General features: G+C 45.6%; 1 protein-coding gene across 2 annotated transcripts in view; it reads left to right on the top strand.

Annotated features, from left to right (window-relative positions):
- bnc1 (basonuclin 1) overlaps positions 1 to 18,195 on the top strand; it is a 60,671-nt gene that overhangs the window by 20,600 nt on the left and 21,876 nt on the right. The window contains exon 1 of one of the 2 annotated variants that reach the window (XM_040011308.1): positions 7,085 to 7,283. The exons of the other annotated variant lie outside the window; for it this stretch is intronic. The gene's annotated coding sequence lies outside the window, so the exon portion shown is untranslated. Of the gene's footprint in view, positions 1 to 7,084; positions 7,284 to 18,195 lie in introns of those variants that run through there. 2 annotated transcript variants of the gene reach the window in all.

Raw genomic sequence — 18,195 nt, forward strand, 5'->3', positions numbered from 1 at the left:
GGCTGTTTTTCTTTTCTTAGGCATCTAAACAGAAAATGAATGTTTGTTTTTTGCTGTTAAAAAATATAAATTGCACGCAGAATCTCTGTCTTTCACTCTTATACACACACACACACACACACACACACACACACACACACACACACACACACACAGAGTCTCCATAGAAAGGAATGCTGCTGGAGTCTCACATTTCACTAAAGAAGCAGAAAAGAGTGAGCGAGTGCCATCGAAATAGAGGAAAAGGGGGGGAAAAAGATCAAGTGGAGGCTCGTTTGAGTCCGTGTGTGTGTGTGTGTGTGTGTGTGTGTGTGTGTGTGTGTGTGTGTGTGTGTGTGTGTGTGTGTGTGTGTGTGTGTCAGCTGAACATCATTTTAAAGCTGTAGTCCATGTGCGTCTGAATGCCATTATAGGACAAGCATCTGGAGGGCTAATGAAGCCGGTCTTTGATTCACTGTCACACACAGGGGTGAGCCTTGATTGGCAGAGGGGATGCCACAGTGTGTGTGTGTGTGTGTGTGTGTGTGTGTGTGTGTGTGTGTGTGTGTGTGTGTGTGTGTGTGAGTGACGGTCTTTCTTCTTCACTGTCTTGTGCCATCTCTGAGGCGACCCGGTTTCTGGGTCCTGTGAGAGAGAGTCGGCGTCTAATGGAGGCTGGACGTGTAGCAACAGTAAACAATCCGGCGCGCCCTCCTGGGATTACCGCTGTCTCTTTGTCTGCACGTGTCGAGGCTGTGGAGCACGTTCAAGCTGACTTTTACTGAGAAAAAATAAGTGAAAATTGGCTGCGTCGAGTCCCGCGAACGCCTCCTGATATGGGTCTTGTTTACTGATAAGTTTATGTGAAGTCTTCAGTCCTACAACGGCAGCTTTCCTAATGAGGCACCTCTCCTCTCTTATGTTGAAATGATAGCCTCAGAGAAGATTTTCCGTGCTCGCACCGCGCGAGCATCGATCAGTCCGGGCTTGTAAAACAGCTTCCACAATCCAATTTTCCACCTTGCTGTATTCATTTCAAATTGCCTTCCTGATGCCATCTTAGGTCAAGCAAACACCTGTGATTCAGAGCTGTACAAATATTTTTACCTGTCTGTGTCTGCTGTGTGTTTTGATCAGTAAACTGAAACACTATCAGTCAGTTACTGTCCTCACAGAGCAAATGACAGGATCTGACTAAATGCGGTCAAACGCTGATTGTTATTGTGATCATTTATATTTGGTGTTCTCGGGTCTTCTGAGGCAGCGAGAGCAGAAACAGGAGGAGGTGGGTTGCAAAGTGGCTTGCAAAGCAGCTATAGGCTAAAGCAGCTTACATAGTGAACTCTGTGGTGTTAGATACATGACAGCTACACTTTTATAGGAAATCTTCGCAGATTCAGCGTATCAAATCGAAACCATCTGACAAAGAAGCTGAAGAGTTACATCTTCTAGTCTAGATGGTTTAATCTAAGCTAGGCTTGTTTAGCATGTGGTTAAAATGTAACCTAACCATTGGCTGGAGAAAATTCAGAAGATAATGTTCAACTGACAAGAACCAGCAGCAGCTGTGAATCGTCCATTCAGCTAAAGATTGATCTGTCCACAGATGAATGTCATGGATGAAAACAAACATATCTAAAGCCTTTTATCTAAATCAGGACTGTCTGACATGTAGAGCAGCGGTCCCCAACCCCAGGGCCTCGGACCGGTACCGGTCCGTGAGTCGTTTGGTACCGGGCCGCGAGAGTTGAGGCTCAGGTGTGAAATGTCTGGTTTTCAGGGTTTTTATCGGTTTTCAGCGTTATTTTGTTATCATTTTTATCGTTAACTCTGTTTTCCTGGGTCTTTTCACGTGTGTTATGAATAAATCTTTTTTTCGGTACTAGTTTTATTTTGTTGTATTTAGCCGCGACACCTTAAAGGCCGGTCCGTGAAAATATTGTCGGGCATAAACCGGTCCGTGGCGCAAAAAAGGTTGGGGACCGCTGATGTAGAGGATAAATGTGGCGGATATTTGAACCACGTTTTATTCGTGTCTGCCTCTGAGCTCGACACATGATGTGGCGTCAGAATTGGCTGCGTCACCTGCAACACAACTTTCCCCGGGAGGCTGAGCAGTTTAAAGCGAGTCCACCAACACATCCCCACGTTGATTCTTTAGCATCTCAGGGTGAATGTCATCCGTTCTTGATCTGGTGTTTGGCTGAGGAACTTCCTGGTAGGATCTTGCCAACAGGGAGCTTCTAAACAACCCCAGCAATCTCTGCCGGTGTAATTCACAAGTTTCTCTGGAGTCTTCAGGCTCGTCTCTTCCAAATAGGACACTGTATTTGGCTAGGAGCTTGTCAGAGTGCTCCCTCCACCTCCTGACAATGTCCCCAGCCCCCAGAACAAGGCTTGAACCCAGCCCTCCTTTCCCTTACTGAGTTGCTGAATGGCTTGCCAGAACGTCTTTGAGGCCTGCTGAAAGTCCTCCCAAACCTGAGGTTTTGTTTCCACAACAGCGGACAGGTATTGGCCTTCCAATACCTGTCTGCTGCTTCAGGAGACCGCTAGGCCAAACAAGCCTGGAAAGCTTCCTTCTTCAGCTTGATGGCCTCCCTCACCATTGGAGTCAACCAGAGGGTCCTCCGGTTGCCACCACCAATGGAGGTTTTAAACAGTGTGAGGTTAAAGAGCTCTGAAAGCCTCTTCTGGGAGCAATTTTCCATGGGAGACCCTACCAGATCCCAGGATCACAGGATCACAGGAACACATCAAAGTGGTAAATCATCAGAGGGAGATGTTGCATCAAAAATAAAATAACTGACTCACGGTGAAAGTGGGAGAAAAGAACTCCGTCAGTAGATGTGAGATATCCGCACCATGATGAAACTAAACTCCAGCGGTTCTGATATTGATTTATTTCACATGGTATTCACAGTTTTTATAATAAACCGAGCGTAAGCCACCATTTCTGAACGCCGACCGTGACCGTCCCTGTCTCGGCCCCAGCAGACGGGACGAATGGTTCCATCGTCTCTTTGTGCTTTGACAAGGCCACCGTTGCATGTTAGGGGGCCCTCAGGTGCTGCTGGGCTCAGTGTCAAGACTCTGCTGCTACAAGTCCCAACACAGCCCTGACACAGCCGTGCCACAACACAGAGCCTGAGGTGATCTGTTTCTGTGCCTGTGCTTCCACACGCAGACTTTAAAGCTTTAACTGGAATCATCATCCCCCCTCGCAGCCAGGGAGACGTGAGATGGATCACGGCGCGTCGACGATCAGCAGCCCCGACGCCAAGAGAATCGGTAGCAGGTCTAAACATAATGTATGACGTTTAATTGAAATAAAATTGTGTGTATTGAATGTAGTTTGTTCAAAAGTGACTCTGTCTGTCCCTCCAAACCACGAGCTGTTTTCACTGGCGTATTCACAAGCCCCCCCCTCCCTCGTCGTTGGCTGAGATTACAAAACTACACACACCCTCTAGATGTCGAGCTTCCAGGGAAGTTAATGACGCGTTACATTCTTCATATGCACGGCTTTATGTACAAAAGCCACAAGAAACTACCGGAAAATGATTTACAGCCTACTGGCATTGTCTTTACAAACCTGACAGCAGCACATTACATAAAGGAATAGATGTTTTATTGCTTTTATACATTGTGCACGTTTCACATGGTGAGACTTATACGCCACAGACTCAGCAGTTACTCGTAAGCTAAAAAGCAGCAGCAAAAAAACCACATTGTTTGGTTTTTGCTGATAGCTCCTCAAATATGGGGAAGTTTTAGAAAAAGACAAAGGCCAGGATTATCCTCGCGCAGGGGACGGGGAGAAGCGCCTCTACCTGAGCTGAGCGCTCGTAACTTTAGGCGTTTTATTTACCGAAGCCTCTCTGACTTATTTAAAAAATGTATCGGCTGCAGCACCATCGGCTTATGAACTCCACATTTGGTAGCCTCCATTTCTCTCGTGCTACCTCTGCCTACCCCCTGCTGCAGATGTGGACCCCGCTGGCCTTTGTACAGTATGATAGTGTCATTGAAAGGAAACACGAGTTTCCTTTGAGGATTCTGCTCACGGTCATTGCAACGTCAGATATCAAACACTGGATTTTGAGCTCAGCATTTAAAAACATAAAGTTTATCTTTCTGGTATTTCCTTTATATACAGATAAATAATCTGGTGTACAATCATTCCACCCTGGAAAAGAACAGAGTCACCATTTAAATTAAAGAGCGTATGTAGTTTTTGGGGTCTAATAAAAAGCATGAGGCACATGTTAAATGTTGACGTGTTAGTGCGAGGTGTAATCAAAGCCATCAGGTTAAACAAACTTGGATATCGTTTGTGGTTCAGTGTGAGGAACTATTTTTGCCGAGTGCGTATTTCCCGGCTCGTGTCTGCCGCTGGCTAAAAGAGGGCGATGTTCTCTCTCATAGGTCAGAGCGAAAAGCAGCAGATCAGAGATGAGCAGAGGCAGGGGGGGGGAGATGTAGTGGTGTGTTTGTTTGGACCAGACTTTGAGGAAAGTGGAAAGTCCAGTGGTGGTTAATTGGTGTGTTTAGGTCTGAGGTCATGAGGATGGCAACGGGAACACACCGCTCGGCCCTGAGCGGCAGATGGATATACAGCCACCGCAGAGATGCCGGTCGCTCTAATCACAGCTAAACACTGTGAAGACACGCACAGGCCCTCTCTTCTTCTTCTCCTCCCTCACTCCCTCCTCTTTCCCCGCCGTCCTCCCCCCTCTCTGAGCTCTCGCTGTGCCCAAAGCCCAGGGGAGGTCACAATGTGTCACAGCAGCAAAGGCCTCCATATGAACCTGTTGGTACGCCCCCCCTCCACCACCCCACCTCTCCTACCTCCAAAAACTCCCTGGAGACTTGCATGACCTCCAGGGCGGGGGATCAAGCGAGAGCAGGAGTGATGATGAAATGAGGATTATTTTTTCCAGAAGCCTTTGAGTTCATCCTTGAGCTGCTTTTAAATCTGTGCTGATATGTGAGACAAACTCAGAGGTGTCCCTGACGTCCAGCTGGCCTGCTGGCCGCGGCGTCGCCGGCCGGTCGCCCCCGCGTGACTGTGCATTTTTATCTTTGTCTTGTAATAATGTGTGTCAGACTGGGGTTGTTCCAATATGTCAGCCTGATTCACATCATAAAAATCTCGTCTATGTCTTCCACCTCTGTTATCACAGACGCTATAAGTGTTTCCTGAGACCTGAGGCTCACACACGATTGGCTATCCCGGGGTTTTTGTTTAATAAGGCCAATAACCGATTGAATAATTGAGGAAAAGTCCAAATATGCCAAACGCCCTGACCCCAGAGATGCACGTCAGCTTAAAGTATTAAACTGCCCGTTTTTTGCACACACCTGTATGTGACACATTGTTTGCCCTTAAACATGTTGCCCTGTCTCTCAGCAGCACCAAACACACTGGAGAGTCCACACATGAGCGCTAATCGCGGTACGAGCTGAATAACTGTGGTCTCTCTCTGTGGAGCTGCTGCGGCCTCGCACAGCCTCGTGTTCAGGTCTGACACAACACTGGACGTCATTATGAATCAGTGTAACGATGATGGAGCAGATACACCCTCAGAGTTGTTGCCAGCTGCTCTGATTTAATCAGTGACTGAAGCAGGAGACGTGTTGGAGTCGTCTTCTTCCATGTTGCAGACAGCTAGCAGCTACAACCGCCTCTGTCACCATCCACCTGTGAGAGGCCACGCCCCAAACTTTAAACACGTGGGCTGCTGTTATAAAGGGTGAAGCTAGCAGCTTTTGTATCAGGCTGTAAACACGTTACTCTGAGTTCTCAGCTGCATAAACGGCTGCATATTAATAAAACACTATAAGTGCACACTGCCAATGCATGCAGAGCCATCCTCACCACATTCATTAACAAACTTGCTGGCAGCTCTGACGGATGGGCGGGGTCACTTGGAAACAAACAGCAGCCTACCAGAGGTGAGCCAGCTGAACAAGGCCCGCCCTCCGTGAAGGTCTGTGTGCATGCGACTGAAGCCACTCATTGTTAGTCCCCAGCCACAGTCTGATGTGATGACACTGGGAGAAAGCTTACGAAAGGTGCTGCTCCTGATTAAATTATTCCCTTTGTGATGTGCTCTCCAACCAGCCGCCTGCTAACAGTGTGTGGGAGTGTGTGACTGCTAATTTAGTTTCCACTGAGATCACATGGCTATCAGAAGTGGGGACAGAGATGTACATAACGCTTCCCCCTTCAAAAGCACTGATCTCCTCTTAAGGAGTAAGGCTGCTGATCCACCGCAGTGGTCAGGGCCGATGTGATGGCACCAGCGGCCCACAGGGACCGTCTCAGTACCACACAGGGTTCCACTGATGGTCCCAAACAGCTACAATGCAAAATGAAGAAAATTTCTCTGTGACAGGCCCCAATTATTTTCTCAAAGTAGTAATTTTACCATTTGTGCTATTGCTTTCATACTGGCTGCTCTTTGTTTCAGGAAACCATGGAACGGAAACTTGGTCTCCAATACAAGGGCCATTTTTATCCAAACTGTATGAAAACCAGGATGTTTTGGGAATTAAACCAACCAAACTGTGACATCGCCAAAGAAAAGTCAAACAAAACATTGTGAACAGGACAGTCCCACATTGGGACTCGGCTGAACTTTGTTTTTATGCAACTTCCAGGAAGTTGGATGCAAACATAACTTTTGGGAGACAGAGCTGCCACTTTGGCCCTGATGATTCTACAATATCAAACATCCTGTTGGACAAGTTGGACATTTTAATATGGGAGTCTATGGGGACTGAATTAGTGCTGGAACCTATGCTGGGTGTTAAAGGAACTGGTGGTGTTTGGTGTTTTATTTTTCAAAAGGTTTTGACGCTCAGTTTCACATCATCAAAAACTGAAACAGCACAATTATGAGGTCAAACATGGTAACATGGCAAAAATATGGTTAAAAAAAATACTATTTGCATGCAGCGAATAAGAAGTTCACATCCCACTGTATAGTAAAGTGTACTAAAAACAATATTTAATCTTTTTATGATGATTGTAAGAACTCATCATGATATGTGACAATTAAATATATTGTGATATTTTACTTTTATAGCCCCAAGATACCTGAGAAACTATGGCCACCTGTAGTGAGTGCACACAGAGGCTGTGACTCTGTGACGCTGTCACTCGACTGCTTACTTCTGCTGTCAATGCCAGGTGAGGAGCATCCATGTGTTTTTACTCTCGAGGAGGCTGTAAAACTTTCTGAAAAGAGTCGATAAGTCAGTGAAGCTCACTTCTCACGGATAACAGCTAGACTGAGGTGAGTTGTTAAGGATATACTCAACTTTTCTGTCTGTTAATGCTGTTATCTCATATTATCTGCCGTTAGCCTTTGTTAGCTGCTGCTAGCTTTTGGCAGTTGCTGTTAGCCTCTGTTTGCTGCTAGCTATTGGCGGTTGCTCTTAGGCTCTGTTAGCTGCTGCTAGCTATTGGCAGTTGCTGTTAGCCTTTGTTAGCTGCTGCTAGCTATTGTTGCTGTTAGCCTCTGTTTGCTGCTGCTAGCTATTGGCGGTTGCTCTTAGGCTCTGTTAGCTGCTGCTAGCTATTGGCAGTTGCTGTTAGCCTTTGTTAGCTGCTGCTAGCTATTGTTGCTGTTAGCCTCTGTTTGCTGCTGCTAGCTATTGGCGCTTGCCCTTAGCCCTCTGTTAGCTGATGCTAGCTATTGGCTGATGCTGTTAGCCTCTATTAGCTGCGTTACCTACCTACTTTTTTTAGGTGGATGCTAAATTGTTAGACAAAGACATTTTCTCTGTATTACTGTAGGGTTTTACGTTACAATGTGAAGCACTTTGAGGCAACTGTTGTTGTGATGAGAATATAATCAATCTGTTTATCAGCAGGAAAGAATAAAGTTTGCTTATAACCAGCTAATCAATGTAAATTTATGAGCACAACATTTTTTTTTCTATTAAAAAAGCTGAACAAAATGACTACCTGCACCTTTAAAGAGAAATATTTGAAGGAATGTCGATGGTGCTGAGTCACTAACAACTCAGGGCTAGGCAGGTTCTGGACAACCACACAGTGAAAACCAACTTCAATGCCAAAATCTTGAAATGTTTTCATCTGGATCTCCCATATCAGTGAATACAGTGTGCTGCTTTCCCACTTTAGTCCTTTGAGGGATGAAAGAGTAGCAGATGTCCCTGTATGATTCACTGCGCCCATGAATTTTCTCGGGAAGTATTTCGCCAGCGTGGTGGATGGGAATATGAGTGTTTGTGTTAGGGAGCGTAAGCAAGCTGGGACGAAGTTCAAAGGTCAAACAACGATGAAGGTTGTAGTCACAGAACTCTCACACACTGACTCACATTTTCACTCGCAGTGTATCTGCTTAGCTTCTGTCATCTGCCTACACAACCAGCTGATGCTGACAGCAAAGAGGACAGAATAGTAGTGACTAATGCAGAATAGTACCTGTGAGGCTGTTCAGAGATTGTTCAGGTCAAAGGTCAGAGAGGTCAGAGGCTCCTCTAAACAGCGGCAGGCCTGGAGCTGGCTCTGATTTTGCTTACAGGCACTAAAGTGAGAGAGACCCTCTGTCTGAAAAGCATTTTGAAGGCAGATCGCCTGTAAAAGGACCAGAGATGACTTTAAAGTGAATATTTGTCAGCTTGGAAACCCAAGAGCTGAAGCTGACAAAGGTGAAAAGGCCAATATTTAGTTCAGTTTTGTTTATATGGCACCAAATCAGAGCAAGGCGCTTTATATTGCAAGCTAAAGACCCGACTGTTTATCATGAAGAACTCCACACAGAGTCCCGTCCAGAGGGCGGAGTCAAACTCTTCTTCTGCTGTGAGGCAACATGCTAACCACCACGCACCGTGCTGCCCATCTCTGTATACATATTAATATAAATATGCACAATAGGAATATAATGATTATGAACTTGATGTGAACTTGATGTCTACAACGTTATTGTAGCCTGAGTAATAAAGTGTATTACAGTAACACATTCATTGAGTGGTGAGCGGGGCAAGGGGGCATTGTTGAGTAATAATCTCAGTCCCTATAAATCTAAATGTCTGTCTGCTCAGACCTGGTTCATACAGACTGTTCTGCTTACTTGCACTCAGCCACAGTCTTGACCTCCATAGAATAAAGTCTGTCTACCCACCAAACTGGTCTGCTTCCATCTGACATCCTGAATCCAGTCTGTGTCGTCCCTCAGAACCACTGAGGGTTAAAAACAGTCCAGTCCACAGTGTGCCTGTTATGATAAAGTCAAACAGGAAAACAGGATCTGTGAAGTTTAGGATGGTTAGCTAGTGTTAGGCTAACATGGACACATTACCAGACCTGAAACCAGACTGAGACCATAAACTGGAGGCCAGAGGAGTCGCCCCCTGCTGGCCTTTGTAAAGAATGAAGGTTTAAGGCACTTTACAGTTACCATTTTTAATCACTCCTTTAAATCAAACACCATCAGACGTGTCTTTATCCTGTCTTCCTTCTCTCACCCCAACCGGTCGCAGCAGATGGCCCCGCCCCTCCCTGAGCCTGGTTCTGCTGGAGGTTTCTTCTTGTTAAAAGGGAGTTTTTCCTTCCCACTGTCGCCAAAGTGCTTGTTCATTGGGGTTCATATGATTGTTGGGTTTTTCTCTGTATGTATTATTGTAGGGTCTACCTTACAGTATGAAGCGCTTTGAGACGACTGTTGTTGTGATTTTGTCAATGAAACTGAATTGAATTGAACTAACAGTTTTAACAACCTCAGGTTGCCTAGGCTACAGTGGCTCGCCTTTCTAAGTAGTCATTATTTCAGATTTGGATTTGGTGGTATTACAAAACAAAAGTGCAATTCATCTAATTACCACAAACTAATTACCACACAGATGGAGTGAGCCAAGAGTTTTCCCACAGACTTCCAGATGAGTCGCCCCCTGCAGTCCGTCAGAAACAATACAGGTGTGAAGCTACATCCACCTTTAACAGAGTGACCAACCTCAAACGTGGTTGGTCAGTACCAAGAAAGCTTCCAGCCACAAAGACCTTAGATACTTATATGCAGATATATTTGTACACAGTAGCAGTGCAGTATTATTTGTAGCTTATATAAGTTGTAAAATCGCCGTCTTTCTGTGCATCAGCGTGCCTTACCACTTTTTCCTAACAGCAAACAATGCGTGAAACTCACTAATGAAAAAGTTGAATAATTCAGGAAAAATGATCATGTGCAGTTTTCGTGTCACCATTGGATCCCAAACAAAAGCTAGTAAGCTTTTGTTTTGTCTGTACTGTAGGTCACCGGATCTGCCCGACCTCACCACATGTGTGTCCTATAATCATTTCCTCTTTCTGGAGTTTCTCAAGTCCCTGCTTAGTACGGCTCAATGTGCCAACTATTACTACAGTTCTGGCTATTTACCACACGAGGTTCAAGTGTTTGGCAAGCCACTTGTCCTGCCAGCTGTGCGTAACTCTGCTCTTTCTGCTTATGCAAACTTCATTTCCAAACAGCAGCTGTACTGAGACAGGAAGTGTGAATGCTGTGAGACGATGAACATAAATGGCAGCACTTGATAGGAAACCTAAACAAATGTGTCACATGTGAGGAAACCTTCACACGTAAAAATGGTATCAGGAGTTTACTGTCAGTAAAACGTAACACGTCGTCACAGTGACAGCGAGTGTTTCCAAATTTGCCTGTTTTTAGTCTCTCGATGACAGAAGTCGTCATTCTGGACATTTATGGAGCCTTTAGATGTCGTCCACTTATTTCAAACTTTTTTCTTCTTCTCTTCAGTTGATGTTCTGTTGGAGTTGGACAGCAAACTGCTCAGATGTGTGAGCGACTGTCACTAAATAATAATAACTGGTAATAATTACGTTACGTTGTTTTCACATGTTGGTTACATTTAGATTGTGTGGACATTTACAGCGTCTTCCTGTTTCTACTGTCTTTCCCTTATTATGGATGCCGTGAGCCGTGATGCAGTTTTGCGTTTGTAAGATTACTGGAGCTAATCTGTGCAGGAACTCTCTAACTGCGGCTCCAGGATCGTTTGTGCCCCTGGCTGGGAATAACCGGCTCACAAAGCTCCAACATTGATGTTTATTGTATAGATTGCAGACATCTGGGAAGAGTCCAGAACAGCTTCCAGTTGTGCCTCATCATCATCACCCTTGGAGCCCCCCACCCCCTCACATACCCATCATTCCTGACACATGAAATATTGTCAATATGCATTCCTAAGTTACAACTGACTTCCTACTACCACGGGAAGCTTAGGCTGAAATTTGTCCAGCGGTTTGCAGCCGACACCCACTTCCTGTTCTTCCTTCTCGTCCGATTTAGCCTTCAAAGTTTGGCTCAATTAACAGAAGCCTGTCAAACCTGGTAAGTGGAGATACTTGGCATGGGCTGAAATGGTGAAAAAGGTGAGGCGACAGCGCTCGCTTGGCGTTTCTTCTTCATGTTGAGGAGCCGCAGGTTGGGTCTTGCACCCCGGCCCTGCAACTATCCTTTTTTTTCCTGGCCTGGTGAATGTGTCTCTGTGTCCTCTGTCCCCCTGCTGAGAGATTCCAGAGGCACCTCTCTTGGCCTCTCAGGGCTTCTGGGTCACTCGTTTGTCATTATGACCTTTGACCCCTGTAGTCCAGCGTGCCGGGAGGAATGTCGGAGATGTTTACCTTGGCTGAGACTGATGGTGTCCAGGTGGCTCTCTCTATCCCTCTCCTTGTATTTTCTCCTCTCTCTGCTGTCGGCTGCTGAGTGATGTGAAGGTAGAGCGCTGCCCGGCGTGATTCCCGTCACGGGCGACCCACCTGCCTGGATCTCTAGCTGAGCTCAGGCACATTTGTGGACGGACTCTTTAGGTTTGTGTCAGAAAGTATCGGGATTGTCTTGACTGGAAGGTAATGAGAGAGAGAGCTATTGATTGACCCCGTGTCTGGGTTCGGTCGGAGAACGCACTCGTCCAGAGCTCCACTTCCCAGAGTTCGCCATCAGACAGCCAGCTGAGTGGCGTGGCTAGACAGAGAGGGCATTCAGTAATAGGTAATGGACCCCCACTTCCAGCCCCCCCGCCCTCCACTTCACCGTAGTGCCATCTATCACTCTCGCACCGGACCTTCCCAGTGGCTCCTTGCTGGGTCCTCATCTACTGGAAACTCTTGGAAAGTTTCCTGCCCCCAGGCCCCCCCGCTCCCCCTCCAGCCCCTCTAAAGAGCCCATTAAACAGTGTTGTAATGCAAACAGTGAGTCCGAAGAGAGCGAGGGCCAGGTGTCGGGTGCGGAGGGGATGAGCGTCTAATGCAGCCATTACGAGTGGTGGCTAGGGTGGGTGGATTATCATAAAAGCATCTCCCCTCCCTCTAATGTGGACATGTCTGATCAATACCAGACTCCAGGGAGGGGGGGTGGAGGGATGGATGGACGGATGGATGAAGGATGAGAGGAGAGGGAGCAGCTTTATTTATTAGCTCTGTCGCCACAGCGCGGGATGGCAGCGATGGGAGGAGAGAGCACGAGCAGCGCCGCGCTGTTTTTAGTCATCTGATGCCATATCTGGGTCATGTGACAACTTGAATTTAAAGTGCAAACCAAAGCAAGCTATTCATTTATTAATGAGCATGAAATGATTTAAATCCCTGTGTTATGAGACTGCAGCTAAACTGATGACGCTGAATTCAGGCCCCGCGGTTCGACACGTAATTAAGAAATCGCAGCTTCATTCTGGGCTGAAACTATAAATGCTCCCATTTATTTGCATGTAATTGGTAAACAGAACAACAAACGACAGCTGTGAATATGCACTACAATTGTTATTAGTTATTATTGCTGTTTTCCACAGTTCATCATAAGAACGTATTAAACATTATATGTAAATATACTGTGGGCCACAATCAGGTTGCGAAGCAGACGCATCTTATTGTTACTCAGTCAGACCAAAGTCTGATGATTTTGACTCAAAAAGAAAAACAATCAGCCCAACATGTAAAGTAATTTAATTACCTGTAATTTTATTACATGTAAAACTGGTCAAATTGATTTTACATAATTAGAATCTATTCAGTTTACATCCAGCATGTTGTCCTTGTGCTGAGGGTGTCGGGGCTCGGAGGGGTCTTTGCTGTTGATCTCCAGCTCGCAGCCCACTGAAGGTTACACCTGCAGCTGGAATCAGACTCAGCACCTCCCATTCTGAGGTTTTGATGTCGATATGTACAATGCAATTTAAGCTCGTCAGGTTAAAACATTTGGAATTGTTGTGGAGGAGTGGCAGGTTTTTGATAAATGGTGTCGATAAATTGGGCACGGTGTCACACTGTGTGGTGTATGTAGCCCACGTTTTATCTTAAGTGGGCCGGAAGGTTTTGTTAATTTAAAGGTTTTTTTATTTATTTATTTTACTGATAAAAGCAGACATTTCTATAGTAGAATAAAAAGAAGTTTTCTGTCATTTAATTGTTTTACTTTGGTGTAGACGGCCATGGGGGAGGACTTGTAATGGTAAATGGCCTGTATTTGTATAGCGCTTTACTAGTCCCTAAGGACCCCAAATCTGAAGCGTTTCTCCCGCAAAACGCTGCGTCCAGATGAACAGAATCAACCTTTGGAGATTTACTTTCCTGGATGATGGAGAATGCATCAAGATGCAGCTTTTGGTGTTTTTCATTGTTAGCTTAGACCGCGATGTTCTTGCTACAGTGCAACGTTCTGCTGCGAACATGAACAGACTAAAGTTGCCTCTCAAATGTTAACAGAGAGTCAGAGGCACTGACCTCCAAAGCAGGATGAGTTGACCTCCAAACTCAACTCGTCCTCCACATTGTGAGGATGTACTGGAGACCCACCCCAAATTCCCACAGGAAACAAAGGACACGTCACAAACGCCTTGGTACACAGCTCCAAATGTTCACCGTCTGTGCCCTGATCAGTCACATGTGCGTTACATGAATGAGGTCGTTGGTTTTCACGGTGCAGCTGATCTGAGATTGCTTTCGAATGGGTGTAGTCAAAGCTGACGACGTTTGGTGTTGGATTCTGGGTAAATTAACAGACTCATCCATTTTCAGACTTGATCTTCCAGTCTATGAATGTCAGTGATCTCCAGCCTCATGAGCACCATTTGACATCAAGTGTTACCTGCGATTATTCCACTGAAGAACACGTGCATGTCTGGAGGACGGCTGCTTGTCTCGTTGCTTTACAGCAGACTGTTTAATGGCTTTACCTGCAGGTGTGTCCCACATGTCTTCTGCGGGGATGTCCTCACATCATTTCAGTGGCAGTGTGAGCAGACAGCCAGCTGGTTCGCATCAGTTTTCCTCATACGAGCGTGACAGGTTTCCAGAAACAGCCTTCCCTCGGCAGCTCTCATCTACACCCAGCAACTGAGATGGATCCGTGTTGGAAGGCGTCCTGAACGCTGGGTGGAAACGAATGTTTAGGAATGATGGCTGTTTAACGGCTGTACAGAAAGTTGGACTGACAGATAGATGGCAGTTGCAGCTGAAGTGGGAATGCAGGATGAGTGTGTGGTTTCCAGCACTGACAGTTGTTGTACAACAGCAGATCAGAAGTGCTTCCTATTGAACTTCCCACAGATGATGAGTCCCAGATTGTGTATAAAGGAAGCCTGTTTGCATCTCGGCGATTGTTCTCAGTGTTGCTGCTGTAATTTTTAAAACGTGTTTATGCTCGCCGAGCTGCCAAAATCAACTCGATATTTAGCCCACTCGCTGTTCGGTGGTGCCACCAGCTCGATCGTCAGCTTTCCAAGATTAGAAATGGGTGAAAAAATAACAACCGTGTGCCTCAGAAAGCCTCCAGGGCAGCTCCAGCGCTCAAGTCTCCGCTGGGAGCGATGATCACCATTGTTCCAAACACACCTCCTCATTCGGTGCTGTGATGATGATGATGGTGAGCACTACCTGGACATGTCCAGAAGGGTTCACCGGGCTGGGATACAGTGAGTGAGAAGGCCTGAGCATCTGATTCCCATTATCTTCATCTTCATCCCAGCGTTCAGTGAGTCTTAATGCTCTGTGGATGGAAGCATTTCATCCTGCAGAGATCAGGCCTCTCCCTGAAGCTCGACTGCCCCAAAAGCAGAAAAACGAGGCTGTTAGGTCAGTGCAGCCATGGGAGCAGATGAATGCAGGGACAGCGAGCTGCTCCACCATGCATCACTGTGTCATGAGAAAAGCAAGATGTGCGGCGTGTTCTTTACTTCAGCTCTGCGTCACATCGCTGTTCAGCCTCGTGCTTCAGCGCAGTCAAACTGTTGAAATTATTTATTTTATCATTTTGTTTTATATGTAAATATCACAAAGAATTAGATTTAACATTTATTAAAACGATAAACAGGTTGAATGAATATTTTTGATTGTTATTATGACATAAATGAGTTTAATATTTTATCTGTTTTTCACATATATATATTTGTAATGTTTGGTAACAGGTTATAAAGCAGCTGCAGTATCAGTATTTACTCAGACACAGCAGTAAAGGAGCAGGGCTCCATCTGTTAGCAACACGCTCAATCCGTCACTGGATGAAATCATGTCACAGAGCAGTGAGCTGGTGTCGACAACTCTTAGTGCAGGATTACTGTTTAAAAAACATGCTGATGTTAAATAAATTGGTTTAAGTTATTAGAGGAAGGCATCAACAAAATCCCCTAATTTCACACAGACGAGAGGAAAGTGCAGTGTTTGAAGGGGCTTGGGAGCTATTTTATATATTAAATGATATTTTGTAACCACTTTTAAATTTTAGATTTACATTTTGTCTGTGGGTGGGTGTAATTTACACAATACATGTTGTGTTTAAGTGTTTTGTGTATGAATCATTTTCAGATGAACAGGTGGAGCAGAAAATGTGCTTGAAAAAGTCCTTGCAGAAGAGCTCATTCAGTAGAAACACTTTGAAAAGGACGGCAGAGCTGTCAGTGGCACAAACTGTGCACATGTGAGGTGATTCTGCATTAATGTTCAGGAGCTCCGTCCTCAGCTCAGTGTGAATAAACAGTATTGAATCATCAACAGTCAGAATTTTGAGAGCTGTTTTCCAGTTTCAGCCTGAGATCTGTTTGTGGAGCCAAAATCGTACCTCAAACCCATCAGCCGCCCGCTGAGGATCATTTTGGAACTTATTAGCATGGAACAGGAAGTCTTGGCACAGATATCCGCCGGCTAAACCGGAAGTCTGTCAAGCGCCGAGGCTAATTCAGCGACAAGCTAATGGGCTGCCAGATTGAGTTACCACAAACAAAACAGATTTAAAATTGCTCAATTTTATCTGCATAGCCAAGTAACGCTCACAATGAAAGGCCTGCACACACCGGAAAGTCTGTCCGAATATTTTGTGTGTTGAAAATATTTTTCAGACTTTTTCTTTAATCAAGCCCAATTTTACCTTTTTTTTTTTTTTGCATGTGAATAACCGGATCTGACCAATCAGACCACTGCGTTTGGAAATCAGTGTCCTGGATATACTATGATTTAAGCTCACACACAGAGCTCATCATTTCTTCTTGAATTTTTTGACTGTGGTGTATGTATATATGCATATATACCACATGACAAGTTTGCACCTGAAAATTCTGAATTTCACGTTGTTTATTTGCGACGCGCTTGTTGTGTGAAAGCCTTTATTCTAGTTTGACTGCAGATTATTTTAAATGCAATCTGCGGCGCTTATAGAAAAAATCCTGCAACCCAAATTTTAAATTGTATTAAGGATTGAAATTTGCATTATTAGGGGCGTGGCCTCGTTGACTGACAGGTGGATGGTGACACAGGCGGCTGTAGCTGCTAGCTTCGCCTGTGCTGGACCTCTGCACCGTGTTTGTGCTGTTGGAGCCTTTAGGAGCATTTTAATGACATCATGTGACCAATAATATGGCTGCTGTGAGGTCACTGTACTAACAGACCGTCCAAGGAGGCGGAGCTCCAGTTTTGATGAAATTGTGGGTGTTATTAATTGTCACGCCACCCTCTTGTACAAATAAAGGGACTTCTTGCAGCAGAAGTGGTTCAAACGTATCTGAGTGGGTGATGTCACAGTGGCCACGCTCATGTTTTATACACAGAGTTTGATCCTTTCTCAAACACGTTGTGTGCTTCAATATTTTACTCCATGAGGAAACGGGTGACGTCAGTGTGAAACACAGGAGCTGAAATATGTGCATGATTTTAATTAGTGACGGAGGAAACGGCGACGGGGACACGCGGTCGGCTGGAAACGTGAAATTGGTCATCTGTGCACAGAGCTCTGTACCGTCAGCATCGCTTCCATGTATATTTACATCCCCATCCTCCACACTTTACTCACAAACTAAAGAGAGAAGAATATATTAATAGTAAGCACTAATACTCTGTGGTCTTGTGTTAACATTTCGAGTGCACTCAGTAGCTGGTGCTGCTTTCACTGCTGCTGTTTTATATAAAACCAATCTGTATGAAAGCCCCGCGCCTCCCACACACGTGAACAGCTCTGACCTCCCCTCATGCTGCATGGCGAAAGTGCTCTCCTCACTTTTTTCTTGTTACAGTGTTTTCCATCGCCTTCACACACACACACACACACACACACACACACACACACACACACACACACACACACACACTGCTTCTCCACATCTGCAGCTGTAAGCAGATCACTCCAACATCTTCCATCTCCTCTCACTTTAAAGCAGCTTTCTGCCTCTGTAATCCCGTGTGATTTACAGTCACCCCGTGAGCGTGTCTGTGCTGAATAGTGCCACCGAACGACGGGCAGACCTCGGCCCGTTTGGCGTGGTGGTGGCCGGAGCCTGGTACGGGGAGTGTGCAGAGCACGGTGAGGTAATAGCTCCCCTCTTGGCCTTTCTTACTGTCAACTAAAGTGAGGAAAGGCAGGCCGACACTTGGATGACACACATGGCATGTATGCAAACACACACTGCTTGCTGTGTTGGGGCAGGTTCTGCGTGATAGGTAGTCGAGATGAGAGATAAGACAGCACACTTGGAAACAACGCTAACCAAGGACGAGCTCCAAGTGCATCTAAAGAGGGATATCAGTGCTGGTTCATCCGTGCAGTGATCCAGTTGTGCCGTCTCTCTGCTGCAATGGGACTAAACGGCGTTCACTGCGTGTTCCTCTAAGCACCAAAGAACCTTCAGCAGTAATGTCTTTGTTTAGAAATCATGACCCGTATACTCTCTGCTGTCTACACCCAC

The sequence above is a fragment of the Simochromis diagramma genome, unplaced genomic scaffold, assembly GCF_900408965.1.
Source record: "Simochromis diagramma unplaced genomic scaffold, fSimDia1.1 OVJJ01000603.1, whole genome shotgun sequence".
NCBI classification, from domain to species: domain Eukaryota; kingdom Metazoa; phylum Chordata; class Actinopteri; order Cichliformes; family Cichlidae; genus Simochromis; species Simochromis diagramma.